We start from the raw sequence: 14,953 nt of genomic DNA, 5'->3' as shown, positions 1-14,953 counted from the left end.
CACAGGCAGGCCCGGAGAGACTTGTCATCGTCACCCGCTGTGGAACAATGCCCGGTGGTCCCATGCGATGTCCAGCGATGAATCAAGGTTGACCAGGTGAACGCCACCAGCCATGATTCCACATGATCATATGGAAGGGGTTCTGTTTTGGTGTGGGGTGGGATCACAATGACGGGCAGGACCGATCTCCACATCTGCCAAGGGAGAGTCACTGGTGTCTACTACCGTGACAACAACTGTATGTTTAATTTGCTCAAATCCCTTGTCAGAAAGTGCCCACAGTGCGGAGACTTTCTGGACTTTAGTGAGTCCAGAATTAACTTGTGACGTGTTAGATTTATTTGTGTGAAACACGCAGGTTTTTGCGTTAACACGAACACTGTACCAGTGGCACGTTTGGCCTAACGTAGGGCGTGTTGTCTGTATATTTCCACAACATGTAAGTGATAAACAAAGTATAATTGTCTTCTACAAGAATACGTCTGACAGCTTTACTACTTTACTAAGTTATGCATAGACCAACATCTCCCTCATCAAATCCTCTCCTTTATAGTGTCCAAAAATTATCAATAAAAACAGTAAATCCGAGGACAATATTTTAAGACCTGACAAATACATACATACCATTACTTTCCGTTTTCTAACTTTCATTTTTACATCATCTACCCAAGGTCTGCAGGAACATGGCATTCTTCATTCCGTTCCTCTATACCTTCCGATGTGCTCCACCGTGTTCCCGGGTTATTAAGTCGATAACAAAGTTCACACAACGCCATGACTTTTCCTGGACGTGAGCTGAGGGCCCGGTACTGTTCCTTGTGCATGAGGATGTCCATGTAAGCTGACGTGTTGGATATGAGCCCCTTTAGATGCCATCCAAGCGCCTCCGGGCTGGCAAAATCAGCTGTGTCGATATACGTCCCATTCGGTACAAGGTGTTTGTAGTCAGCACCTCCTCGGACTACAGGGACACAGGGTACGTTGAAAATCTTGTACAGCTTTTCCGTAATGTAGTCTTTACACAAGGAGTTCTCAAATGACAAATAAAACATGTATGTATGGTTTAGCATGTTTCGGCATTCTGGATTTGATTTTGGGCATGTAAATGATCCACAATGTCCAAAAATATCAACGTCAATTACTTTCTGAAGCCTTTGACATATGCCATTCGTCTAGAAGCTGTTTGACAATTGTTCACAAACCATGCAACCGTCTTCGTCTTGTGCTGCACGATATTTAGAAGATGATGATAGGAAAGCGGTTTCAGAACTGGTACAAACATCCCCACGGGCGCGAAGAGGTCGGAGTTCGTTCTGTATGTCATTGTCCAATTTAATTCTCTTCTCCATTCTGGTGTGTACATTGCTTGTCTACGGTGAGTCGGACTTTCCCAGGCAAAAAAGCACCCACACTTGCCCTGGTGTTCGGGGTGGAGGTATGGGGGACATTAATCGTTCATTAAAGAGCACAGCGTCTGCATATGTCCTCAATGAGCAATTCGGCGACAACAAACAGTTGCTGTATCTACACAGTTCCATATAACCTATTAGTGTCCATTCCATAAATTTTGGACATTGCTCAAATACAATAAGCTTAGTTCCATTTCCAGTGTAATGTGTCAAGGACTTGTTTGTGAAAGGGAGATCCATATTGACCGTACCAGTTGGAGTCCAGTACTCTGTGATGGCTTCTTTAAAGAAAAGCCGAGATGAAGTGTGCTGTGAGAGTGGATGGGATTTGGCGTCGGGCGATAGGTGTGTCTGATCACTTTTAGGATTCAGATGTATATTGGGCATGTTGTTACTCTTTCCCTTGTCTAATCCTGAGTGTTTTACCCATTCAGGAGATCTGGGATTCACCGTCGTATGTTCCTTTACAGCTGACAATTGACGCACTTCTGTATCATCGAAAAGAGGAAACCTGTACCTCCCGGTATGTGATGTAAATGCACAAAGGTAGAAGATGCAAATGATCACGGATATCCCACACAGTATTAGGAAAAGACGAATCGGACGATATCGACGATTCATCTGAAATTATACGTAAATCTTATCTTTAAAGTGAATGTGGTAATGATCCATCAAGTAAGAACAAGCGTTTATTATCACATATTCATTTACCACTATGGCATGTGGATGTTGTTTTAGAGTGAGTGAGTGAGTTTAGTTTTACGCCGCATTTAGCAATATTCCAGCTATATGGTGGCGGTCTGTAAATAATCGAGTTTGGACCAGACAATCCAGTAATCAACTGCATGAGCATCGATCTCCGCAATTGGGATATGATGACGTGTCAACCAAGTCAGCGAGCCTGACTATCCAATCCCGTCAGTCGCCTCTTACGACAAGCATGAGTTACTGAAGATCAATTCTAACCCGGATCTTCACGGGTGCGACTGAGTAGTATTATTGACCTTCCATGTAAATGTTTCTTAATGAGATTTTGTCTTCTCTAACCCAGATCTTCACGGATCCGATGTTGTTTAGAACAAGAAGGTAATTACACCACAGGCAAATTGTAGCGCAAATAGGGTTGCGCAACAAAGAGATAATGACCAGTCTGAACCTGAAGCTGGCAGGGGTAATGGAGGCGAAGAACGATTTGACATGCCACGAGTGGCGCTTAAAATGTTGAATTAAATATATTGTACGTGAGTAATGATTAAATATGAGGTTGGAAATCTGAGAGCACAACTCTGTGAGGAAATGGGTATCTACCTTTGATGATGGCGATAGTTTATTTTGATATTAAAAATATTTTTCGAACCGAAGCGAGGGAAGCACGTTGCCAACCTTTCCTCGCTTCACTCGCATATGGAAAGACTGGTCATTTTCTCTTTGTTGCGTAACCCAAATCACTACGCCACGTCTTGACTCTGCGACACAGAACATCGCCATTGAAAGAATGCACGCTGGAGATTACCAATCTTCTGTTGCCAGTCGTCTGAATATTAGTCTGAGCACGATATCACGGCTTGCAGCTCGTTACAACCAAGCAGGTATAACAAATGACCGTCCCCGTAGAGGCAGACCTCGAGTCACCACGGCAGCCCCAGATCGGTACATCCGGGTACTACAATTGCATGATCGTACTGCCAAGAGTGAGAGCACAGCAGCCAGGGTGCCTGGACTTCGGAGGATATCCAGCCAAACTGTACGAAACAGGTTGAAAGAGATTGGTCGGGGAGCCAAGAGACCCGACGTCGGGACCCTGCTACGTCGTCAACATCGCGCTCAATGTCTCCGGGACAATAAAGTTTATTATACTGGTAGTAGATGAGAGTTTCTTAAAGATGGACATATTTTTTCAACAGCGTTTGAAAGACAAAGTGGACATTGTCGGTTTTCACGTGGAATGCTCAACCATCGGCCTGTCTGGTTAGTTATTCTGAACCTCAAAATTGGGTAATATATGCTTTTTGGAAGAAGAAGATATTTTTCTAAGATTGGTTGGGTTTTGAAATATTTGTAATAATCAAGCTTGGAACTTGAATCAACATTAGACTTCCGATTTTGGAAAAACTGGGATCTGTAGGCGTTTTCAACCATTGAGACAAGCCAAGGCGTCGAGCATACAGACGGATTTAGAAACATGTAGGATAGACCGCAGTTATCAAGGATATGTTTCACAATAGGTAACCATGAGGTTTTATATGTATTGTGACAGATGTGGTTAACACAGTAATATATAATCTGGGATGGCTTCAAATACGTGTTCTCAGAGGCTAATTTATGTCAATGTAATATAAATCGCTTATAGATTTTGATATTCAACGGCTCTCTTCCAAAGTCACTGTAAAGCATACACTTTGGGGTGCTATTTTTCAAACCGGAAGCTAATTTCAGGAATTTATCTAGAGTAAACTCAGTCCTTGCTCTCTTAGGAGATGGGGTGGCCATTGGGACTTTTATTGCAGTAACTGACCATGACTTCTTATTATAATGTAATATACTTGTTGGTCCCTGCCTGGCGCTCGGCATTAATGGGTACAACAAGGAGTCAGTATAATGTGTCTGAGTGGGGTATTCGTGCTTCACTGCGGCATGGTATCTCAGTGGGCTAGCACTATAAAACCAGCTTAAGTCTGGGCTAGTACAAGCAGCCGCACATACACATACACACGCATGCACGTCGTCATATAAGCGAAATATTCTCCAGCGCGAAGTTAAACCCAATTTCACCTCACCTATAATGTAATATGTCTTAGTTACACTGACTGGCAATACTCTAGACTAACAACTGGTCTGAAATGAACATATTTTACTGAAAAAAAGGCTCATAGTGAACAAAAAATCTATAATAAAAAGGAGCCCGGAGACTTTCTTCATTTTCCGACTAGCAATAATCATGCTAAACTGAGATAATCTCAATGTCAATGCTAATGTCATTGAATCAGAACAAGCACTTAACATGTAATTTTACCAATCAATGAATCCATTGAACAAGTAATTAGCAAGGAATTAACACTTAATCCTATTATGCCTTGGCAGGCCACCTCTCGCCTAAGCGTGTGTGTTAAATACACACCATGTGTTGGCTGATGCCATCTCTTTTAAAATTACAATGTCGGTTTAGAGAGAGTCAATTTGCACTAAAACATAGTTTGAACAATATTTATTCATTATGAAATGAACGAATTGGTAAACAGGCTATAAGCCTATATAAATACCTCTCCGAATACAATGCGATGGGAAACCTTTTACATACATTCATCATTACAGACAAGAGAACACACCATTTGAAGAGTAAAAGACTAAATGAAAAAGACAATAGTATAATTAATCAATTAGGTACAAATCGTTTTGTTAAGGTAAAATAGTCATGTACAGATTTTACAATATTTTCATTGATTTCGTCAGAATATGAGTAACTTCCACATAATACAGATTGAATATTAAAACCATTTATGCAATAGAAACACTTTGATCGAATTGTAGTAAAATTTGGACAGATGAATAGAAAATGAATGACATCTTCATAATGATGGCCACAAGAGCAAGTAGACGTATTTTGAAGAAAACGGTCAAATTTAGGTGCATTTAAGTCACTACAGCCAAGTCTTAACTTACAATTAATTATTTGGTTAAATCTAGTTCCAATGTTTCTGAAGACATGATGTTCATTGGATGAGACAGTTCGATCAAAGTGTTTCTTGAACATGGCAACGGAATCTATGTTCCTTATATCATTATCTAACTTGTTCCACTCAACTAAAACATGTTTTGGGACCGGATTTTAGTGTCGGAATTCGGAATAGAGGGATGTTGAATTAGAGGGAGCTTCCTATCTGATATTACACAGGGACAAATTCGCGACTAAATATAGATGTCGGTTTATAGGGAATGTCGGATTAGAGGGATGTCGGTTTAGAGGGGGTCCACTGTATATATTTGATATGAAATACCGACATAAGTATTTCAGATGACACAGGTACGGATGTAGAATTTTGGAGAAGAGGAGTGCACATAAATCATGAAGTCCAAAGGTGGGGATGCTTCTCGGGGAAATTTGTTTCGGGGAGATCCCCCTCTGGATCCGCCCCTGTGACAAACAAATGCTAAACGTGTGGGTTCACTCCCAGCTGTTAATGTTCATGGTGGGTGATGATGGGTGGGGTGCGAGGGTATATCTCGAGCCATTTCTACAATAATCTGATTACTGTAAAGTTACATTATGATCCATATCAGTATGTTTTAACGTACAAACAATCCAAGCCCCGACAAACGCCGCGCACATACTACCATAGTCAATTCCAACGTAAATTCAGAGGCTCTATTTTAACTTATTGTTTTAATCCTCTTTTTTGTTTTGGAAGTGCATAAATCGCCATGATGGATAAAGTAAGATGGTATCTTTCTATCTATCTACAGTATTCTATGAATTTGGAAACCTAAAATCCACACATGCAAGGTGCTATCCGAGAGAGCTGCGTGTGTTTTTAAGAGAAGGAAAAGTTTCCCTATAAGTGAATGTGTAATCTGTGCCTCGCTATAAGAATATATGAGATTGACAGTGACATCTCGCACGTGCTAGTGAATGATGCACGGGATACGTTTGGTGAAAAGCGTGTTCGTTCGAACGTTTCAGCTGTTAAAAAGAAAAAAACCCATACACTTATGGGCAACTTGGTTACGGTGAGAGTGGAGTCTTTGTGTTTTTCGCGACGGACTCTTTGTGATTTAACATCTCAAATAAATGCACACAGTTCCTTAATAATTAAATGTACCAGGAATATGAAGTAACGAAGAACCTTGCACAATTCATATGTAAACTAGATACGTACCTTTGAGTGTGACAGTATGTGTGTGTGTCGAGGCTGTACGCTGGCTCGTTTTACAATATTTGATTTGAACATATATTTTTATGCAGTGAATTAATATGAATTGGTGAACAAGCTGTCACAGCTTATATCGATATTCGTGACACGTTGATGCTGTTTATGTGCGCTAACATAAGGGATAACTGTAAACGTATCTCTTCAAGTTTAAACTTTGGGGAAATGATTCTTTAATAGCTAAAAATATCGGACAGGGATTGCAACAAATAGGAAAAAGAACTCCAGACAGAGTCACGTTCAACCGCATACCATTAGTATCTAGCATTTGCATTGAAAGGCTTCTGATACGACAATTTAATCTGAAGTTGATCTTCCCATTATTTGTTGGACCGTTAGGCGAAACACGGATACCGCTAGTATCTAGTGATTATAACCGTTGACTATAGTTTGGCATGGAATGCATGTGGATCCGTTTTTTTGTAAATATCTCTTCATCCAATGATCCAATCGATCTCAAACCGTGCAAGTGGATGTTTTGTCAGACAACCTGTTCATTCGAATTCAAGGGGATGACAACTTCACTAACAATGAGCTACGACAGCTTGTCGAGGTAAGAAACGGTAGGCCCAATCTAAACGCAATCGATAACAGGGACTGTTATTCGATACTGCAGTTGTATATTGTAAAATGACTTGGTAAGTGTTATCAAAAAGTCCAAATCTAATACAGCTCCAGGGCCTGATGGCATTCGAAACCGGTATTGGAAACTCTTCCCCTGAGCCCAAACGGCATTACTTTACTGTTTCAATTCTCCCGTGGACACAGGCGATGTTCCTCCATGGTTCTGCAAAGGTCGCACAATACTTCTTCCCCCGAAAAGAGACTTGACTGATCCCAAAAACGTCCGCCCCATCACATGTTTGAATACTCAGCATAAAATATTCACAGGGTGTTTGACAAACCTCGTGCCATCTTACTGCTCTTATGACAATTAGGGAGGGAAGGGAGCAAGGAAGGGATGTTGTAGGTTCAAGGATCAACCTCTTGTACAAAAAATTATTTTTGAAGAGGCTAAAACATATCAACGCAACCTCTCCATGTTCTGGATTGACTACAAAAAACGAGCATACGACTTTGTCCCTCATTCTGAAGTCTCTTTATTGCAAGAGCGACTGTACTTGATTTACTCAAGTCTTAAATGCATGAGTTGACCATTGAAGGATCGGGTTAGAATGAACTTTCAGTAACCCATGCTTGTCCTAAGAGGCGACTAACGGGATCGGGTGGCTTGGTTGACACATGTCATCGGTTCCCAATTGCGCAGATTGATGCTCATGCTGTTGATCACTGGATTGTGTGGTCCAGACTCGATTGTTTACAGACCGCCGCCATATAGCTGAAATATTGCTGAGTGCGGCGTGAAACTAAACTCACTCACTCACTCTTGTATGCAATCGGACAAGAATGAGTGTGGTTCAGATCGAAGCATGCCAAAAAACCTATTTTCACTGATACAAGGGCAGGTGCAGACATTGGAATCTATTCCAATCAGTAAGGGGAATATTCCAGGGGAGATCCTTTCGTCCTTTGCTAAAATCCACACATATATGGTGCTATCCGAGGGAACTGCGTGTGTTTTTAAGAGAAGGAAAAGTTTCCCTATAAGTGAATGTGTAATCTGTGCCACGCTATAAGAATATATGAGATTGCCAGTGGCATTTCGCATGTGCTAGTGAATGCTGCACGGGATACGTTTGATGTAAGTTCGTTCGTTCGAACGTTTCAGCTTTTAAAAAGAAAAAGAAGATAGACCATAGGATAGGAATGATAGAACACACTCCCCAAAAGGATACTGGAAGCTGCTAAGTGACAAAGAACCTGAAAAAGAACAATCTATACCCGAATTTTTCTTGACTTCTTCAAAAAACTAAATGACATAAGACAATGATGACATCACAACTGATGATACAGTTGAAGAAAATATGTATGATAATGAAGTTCTAAATAAAGATATAACTGAGGACGAAGTAAAACTTGCAATTAAATGTTTGAAATGAAATAAGGCTTCAGGTATAGATCTTATTTCAATGATGCAGAGAATATTCTTACTCCTATTCTGACATCGCTGTTTAATCTGATGCTGACAGGGATAAAACTAAGAAAAAAGGCGATAGAAATAGTCCAAATTCGTATAGACCGGCCGGTAACGCTCCTAAGTTGCTTTAAGTATTCTGAATGGAAGACTAACATTATTTGCAGAAATCAATAATATCCTCACACCTGCACAGGCATGATTTAGAAAAGGGGTTTTGACTGCCGATAATATGTTTATTATAAATATAGTTTTAGAAATGTTTAGAAATTGTAATGCGCAAATTGTAATAAAAATTAACGTAAATTGTAATAATTTTAGTTGCGGTAAAATGTAATACATATTTACGTAAATTGTAATAACAGTTTTAATCACTCGTGTGTTTGTTTTTCGTTGCATTTCATACATCATATAAGCTTTTTAGGACGATAACTTAAGAAAGAAATGATGGATTTTGTTCAAATATGGTACCAAGGTATATTGGCGAGATTCACCGACACAAGTGAGATTGAGTGACCTTGAGATAATTTGCAGGGTCACAGCAAAAATCTGAGGGTTTTGCCAATATAAAGATTGTTAGCGCGATAACATATATACATATAAAGTGGGGGTGGGGTGGGGGAGGGTTTTCTAACGGGTATATCTACGAGGGACGTTCAAAAAGTAGTCAGCCTCACCTAGAATATGATACAAATGCAGCTGTTTTATGTTATATTTTTCTACATATTATCTGTCAGCCTCAAGCAAATCGGTTTTGCTATGTTGCAGCCTCACGATCCCCATTTTGTGAGACTTTGTATCCTGGCTTGGTACTCCCAAAAACGTAAAATCTGCAATAAAATGCATCATAAACTTCAGGAAACAAAATATGCTATGTTTGAGATTGGTAGAAGTCCGCTAGAATCAAACTTAGATATTAAACTGCACAAAAAAGCAATTTGAAACTACACTCGCTTTTTCAAATGACTCCCCCTTCTGTTTACTGAATGAACTCCAGAAAGAAATGATGGATTTTGTTCAAATTTGGTACCAAGGTTTATTGACGAGATTTACCGACATCACTTCAATTTAGTGACCTTGAGGTCATTTTAAAGGTCACAGCGAAGGTGTAACAGTTCTGCACATGCTGAACTTGGTAGCCGCGAACTCAGGAAAGAATTATTGGACTTTATTCCTATTTTATGGGAAGGTCTATAGGCGGGAATGCCCCTACACCAATTGAAACAAAATATGCTAGAAACATTTTGTATGTTGGTAAAAGTCAAACGTACATATTAAACTGCACAAAAAAGCAATTTGATACTGTAATCGCTTGTTCAAATGACTCCCCCTTCATGTTCACTGAAAGAGCTTGTTTTGGAGACACTACGTAATAGTCCACCCCCTTTCAGTTGACGTCATCATAAGGATATAACTCATCCTAAAGTTTTCACTTATTCATACATGGTGTCAAGGTTCAAACTAAATACTGAGTGGTCACAAAAGTGTCAGCTCTCAATATATTGTATATCTGGACACAATGTTTTTGAAAAATTTAAATGAGGGTGTCCTTAAAAAAACAGTCCCCGTCTAAATATAAATCAAGCAATCCAAATCTTTGAATGTTGATGATGACGGGAAGTCATCCAATACTATGCTGAACATATTTTATATGATATTATCTGAGGGCATGCCATTATCCAGGAGATAGCGCAATAGAGCAGTTGTAAGGCGTCTGCCTATCACGCTGAAGGCCCGGTTTCGAGGAGGCACCGAGGTTCGGGTCCCGAGATGGGCACGTTTGCGTAGTATCCTTGGACAAGATACTTAGATCCATATTGTCTCAGTTCACCCAGCTGTAAAATGGGTACCCGTGAGGATGTGCTGGCAATGTGAGTGTTTAGTTCATTGCGCCTAACAGGCAGCATGGCTGTATGTTCCCCAGGAAGTTGGAAAAGTATCGGAAAGTACGATAGTGTCCTATGATCGGGGATAGTAATGTACGTAGCGCCGTGAGCAGGCAATGTGCCTGGATGTGAGCGCCATATAAGCGGACTATTACTATTACTAGATACCAAATGGGAGATCGTTTTCCATTTTCTGCAAATTTGCAAGAAACATTATACCCCAATGTTGTGATGACTAATATCTCGTTAACCACATTACCCACATGAAATGTTGGATATGACTTTGATAATGATTCCTTCAAAATAAAATGGGATCTTTTTAGCAAACATTGGACATCGAGAATATAGTTAGTTTGACTACTTTTTCAACGCCCCTCGTAACATACTTAAAAGAAAAGAGAACGTCTAAAGAAAAAAGCATTTCGATCTCTGAATACTTCTGAGCTATTTATATGCAAAAAGCAAAGGAATAAAGTAAATAATCAGAAAAGAATAGCCAAGGGAAACTTTTTATCTACTTTTGATAACTATTTATCACCAGTCTACTCAGTCAGGTGGTTACTACTTCATCGGGACCCATCCCCCTTCTTGTCACTGGTGATTCTGGGATACCTTCAGTTTTTACAGATTTGGATAAAGCTCAAACATTAATTTAATATTTTGTTCTGTTTCAGATGTTAATGATGGCGGCAAGACTTTGCCACCTGTTAGCCGTCGCTGTGTTAACAGTATAACAAATGTCATTGTAACCGAAAAGGAGGTATCTGATATGATTAAGACCTTACCAGCAAACAAATCTAGTGGTCCTGATGGCATTAACACGAGAGTGTTAAAACGAATTTGTACATCTATAGTTGAGCCTCTTTGTTTGTTGTCTTATATATCACTGAGTGACTGTATTTCCTACAATGTGGAAAACGGGTAATGTGACTCCTATTTTTAAAGATATAGATACACCCCTCCCAACTAATTACAGACCTATTAGTTTATTACCTTTCCTTGGGAAAGTCCTTGAAAGAATAATGGTAAAGCATGTGCACGACCATTTCCTTGAACATAACATTTTAAGTAAAGTCCAGTCAGGTTTTACTGCTAGTCATGTTTTTGTTGTACATCTCAACATAGACATTTGTCATAATATATGCTCAGTCCTAGATAATCACCACCTTTACTGTATGCTATTTTGTGATATTTCAGAAGCTTTACAGGGCATGGCATAAAGGTTTATTGCACAAATTAGAAAATAATGGTATTCGTGGAAACGTACTTAGTTGGTTAACTAACTGTCTATCTGATAGACGAGAGTGTGTCTCTGTTAATGGAACATTATCAAAAGTACTAAATGTCACTGCAGGGGTGCCTCAAGGGTCTGTCCTTGGTTAATTTGTGTTCCTTGTATAGATATATCAATGATTTACCTGGAAATTTACAAAATATCACAATAATGTTGGCCGATGACACATCAATTGGTGTTGCGGGAAAATATGTAAAATCCATAGAAGCAACTCTCAACTATGATTTAGCCCAGTTGAGTAAATGGGCAGAAAAGTGGTGAGGTGTGTTCTAACGGTTATATCTAGCATACTTGAAGACATAGAGGGGTGGTGGTGTGTTCTAACGGTTATATCTAGCAAACTTTAAGACATAGAGGTGGTGGTGGTGGTTCTAACGGTTATATCTAGCAAACTTTAAGACATAGAGGTGGTGGTGGTGGTTCTAATGGTCATATCTAGCATACTTTAAGACATAGAGGGGTGGTGGTGGTTCTAACGGTTATATCTAGCATACTTTAAGACATAGAGAGGGTGGTGGTGGTTCTAACGGTTATATCTCAAATACATGTAGAGGCATGAGGCCTAACGGGTATGTCCAACATACAACAATAAAAACTTTCATGTATTTATGACCCACATTTTCGAACCTTTTATCAGTCTCTAAAAAGCAGCTGGCAATAGATTTTTAATGAGCTTCGTCCTTCAAGCCTGAAAACAAATTAATATGGTTGAATAATCCTTTGTCATTTATCTATAAAAGTAGTGAGGTTGTGCATTTTTGTTATAAATTCTAAAATCTATGAACATTATTGGGACGTTGTTAATTTTTATCAGACATTATTGGACGACATTTCTCATGGTTTGAATATAGCCGACTTTATAGAAGATAAATATGAGTTTACAACACAACTGCCTAAATCTTGGTATTTTCGGAGCCAGAGAAGGGATATGCCGATATTTAACATAGCATGATATGGTCACGAATATAATTTTCTATTTATTACCGAAGTCTTTAATTGAGGAAATTACGCGACAATCTATTTTCCAACAAAGGCAGGCTCCCCGTCATCGTTGTATTTAGAAGGCGGCTTCTTAGAAGCAACGTGACGTCATAACATTGTTCATGATGTCATGTCACCATGACAAAGTGATATTTTACCCGGTGCATATCGCATGAAAACAAATTATCCCCGATATGTTTGCCCTCGTAGGTTATAAGCATTGTTATTATCATTCTTTGAGGTTAATGTCACCCGTTGATTTATTTGTTGTAATTTGAGCGGTGAAACTAAATAAATGATTTCTTTAGTCTACCCATAACAATTAAGGTGTCAACTTACATTGTATACCTTACAGAAAGAAATGATCGATTCCTTGAAGCAAATGATACAATTCAAAAGCATTTCTACATTTTATTTTAAATGCATCAATCAAATGGTGTCCTCCCATTTGTGAGAACTCCCAGTTGTGAGACACATTAATTAATGGTTCAGTGCACATAGGTGGTGTTTCCACATCCCTACAATGAAAGTGGGATCAGCCCAGCCCAGTACCCACAGGCGGCATAGTCCATTGATGAGTTGACTTATGAAATAGATTTTCAAAGATTATATTTACACAGAAGAAATAGTTCAATAAATATTTTATTGATTCAGAAGAATAACACATATTTATTGACTATTATGAAGTTTGAAAGTAATTTTAGTTTGAACATATTTTATTATTATTTATGAAAATGAATTGGGATTGGTGAAGTATTACTGCTCATGTTAACACCGCTCCCATGCAACATAAAATATAAAACGAAATTGAGGATGTGACGTCATCGATATTGACTAGTGCATAAATATATTTTTAAATACATATAGATATATACAGATTACATCAAATGCAACTATTCTCTAAGTAGTCATAATTAGAGACTTACAGTTGTGTGTGTCTAACAAGCTATTTTAGGAAGATAAATCAATCACGAGAAAGTTGTTGAGTTAATTTAACCATTTCCCTGAGAAAATTTGATGCGCTGTGTCTTGATGATAAAATCATGGACGGATTCAAATATATTCTGGTTTACACAAGGAGTAAATTCTTTGTTTCCGTTCAAAATATTATCCAGGTTATAACGGGTAGTTGATATCCACAAGAGCAACGTGCACTGTCTATTAAATGTCTGTAATACTTATCGGCGATTGGGTCGCTAGATCCGAGCCTGAGGCGGCAGTGAACGATTTGACAAAAACAAGAGCCATAATTAAGATCAATATAAATCTTTTTTCGGTTTTTGTAATTAGGTTTTAAAATTCTTTGAGACTGCATGACTCTTTGGAATTTGGCAGGGCATTCCATAAATTTATTGTGTCGGGTAGAAAGGGTTTGGCATGAGAGGCAGTTCGACTGGAAATTTCTTGTATTTCAGAGTTATTTCTTAAACTATAGCTTGTAGTTTCGGAGACGGAGTAAATCTGAGTAGGTAAATTAATTTCTCTTTGATCACGAAGTTACCTACACAAAGTGTTTAATTATTAAAGACATTTACATGAGTATGTTAATCAATTTATCTTATAAGGTTTCATTAAGTAACCTCCACAAGATTCAGTTACATAGCAAATCAGTAATTAGCTAGGGTGAATCCATTCCATCAGACAGGGGAGTATGGTGTGTTTTCGTTGTTAATTACCTTCTCCACTGTCTCATAACTGGGAGTCTCACCACTGGGAGTTCTCCTAAATGGGAGTACACCCATCAAATACAACAAATTAGTAGACAGATTGACTGCTATGTGGCAAGGAATAACCAGGCGCCAGCGATTCATGATATCCTTAGCAAATGTAACATAAAATTCCCTCTCATAAAAATACAATAATATGTAGTAATATGATGAAGAAAATAATACGAACCAAGTTAAACTATGAAAACGCAATATATGAATGTATGATCGAAATATAAATCATAATAAATCACAAATGATCAAAACATAAAATTAACTTCAAATATGTCATCGCATCAACATTGAAAATAATTTGAAAATGAAGAATTATAAACGTACATTTCAAAGCGTAAACAAACAATTTCCTGTTATTTTGGATTTGAAGAACTTCAAAATGTAATAGAAATAACATTAAATTATTGAAAGCTATTGCTCGTAAAATATGTCCTTGCGTCAACATCGAAAATAACTCCATAATGAAAAAACAATTAACTTTAATATTCGAAACATACACAAATAATCACTGGCTTTTTTAAGACTGACTGACCGACTGACTGAGTAGAGTTTTACGCCGCTTTTAGCAATATTCCAGCAATATCACGGCGGGGGGACACCAGAAATGGGCTTAACACATTGTGCCCATGTGGGGAATCGAACCCGGGTCCTCGGCGTGACGAGCCAACGCTTTAACCACTAGGCTACCCCACCGCCCCGGCT

The 14,953-nt window shown here is 38.7% G+C and overlaps 1 long non-coding RNA gene across 1 annotated transcript; it reads left to right on the top strand.

Moving 5' to 3' along the window:
- Positions 1 to 235: 235 nt before the first annotated feature.
- Positions 236 to 14,442, top strand: LOC124286900. Its single transcript, XR_006901145.1, has 3 exons — positions 236 to 330; positions 4,275 to 4,281; positions 14,431 to 14,442. It is a non-coding gene; the product is annotated as an uncharacterized LOC124286900 (long non-coding RNA).
- Positions 14,443 to 14,953: the final 511 nt, after the last annotated feature.

The sequence above is a fragment of the Haliotis rubra genome, unplaced genomic scaffold (genome assembly GCF_003918875.1).
Source record: "Haliotis rubra isolate DU_JTF1 unplaced genomic scaffold, ASM391887v1 Scf395, whole genome shotgun sequence".
In the NCBI taxonomy this organism is placed as follows: domain Eukaryota; kingdom Metazoa; phylum Mollusca; class Gastropoda; order Lepetellida; family Haliotidae; genus Haliotis; species Haliotis rubra.
Note: the sequence above shows the minus strand (reverse complement) of the source record. Positions and strands in the feature narration are given on the sequence as shown.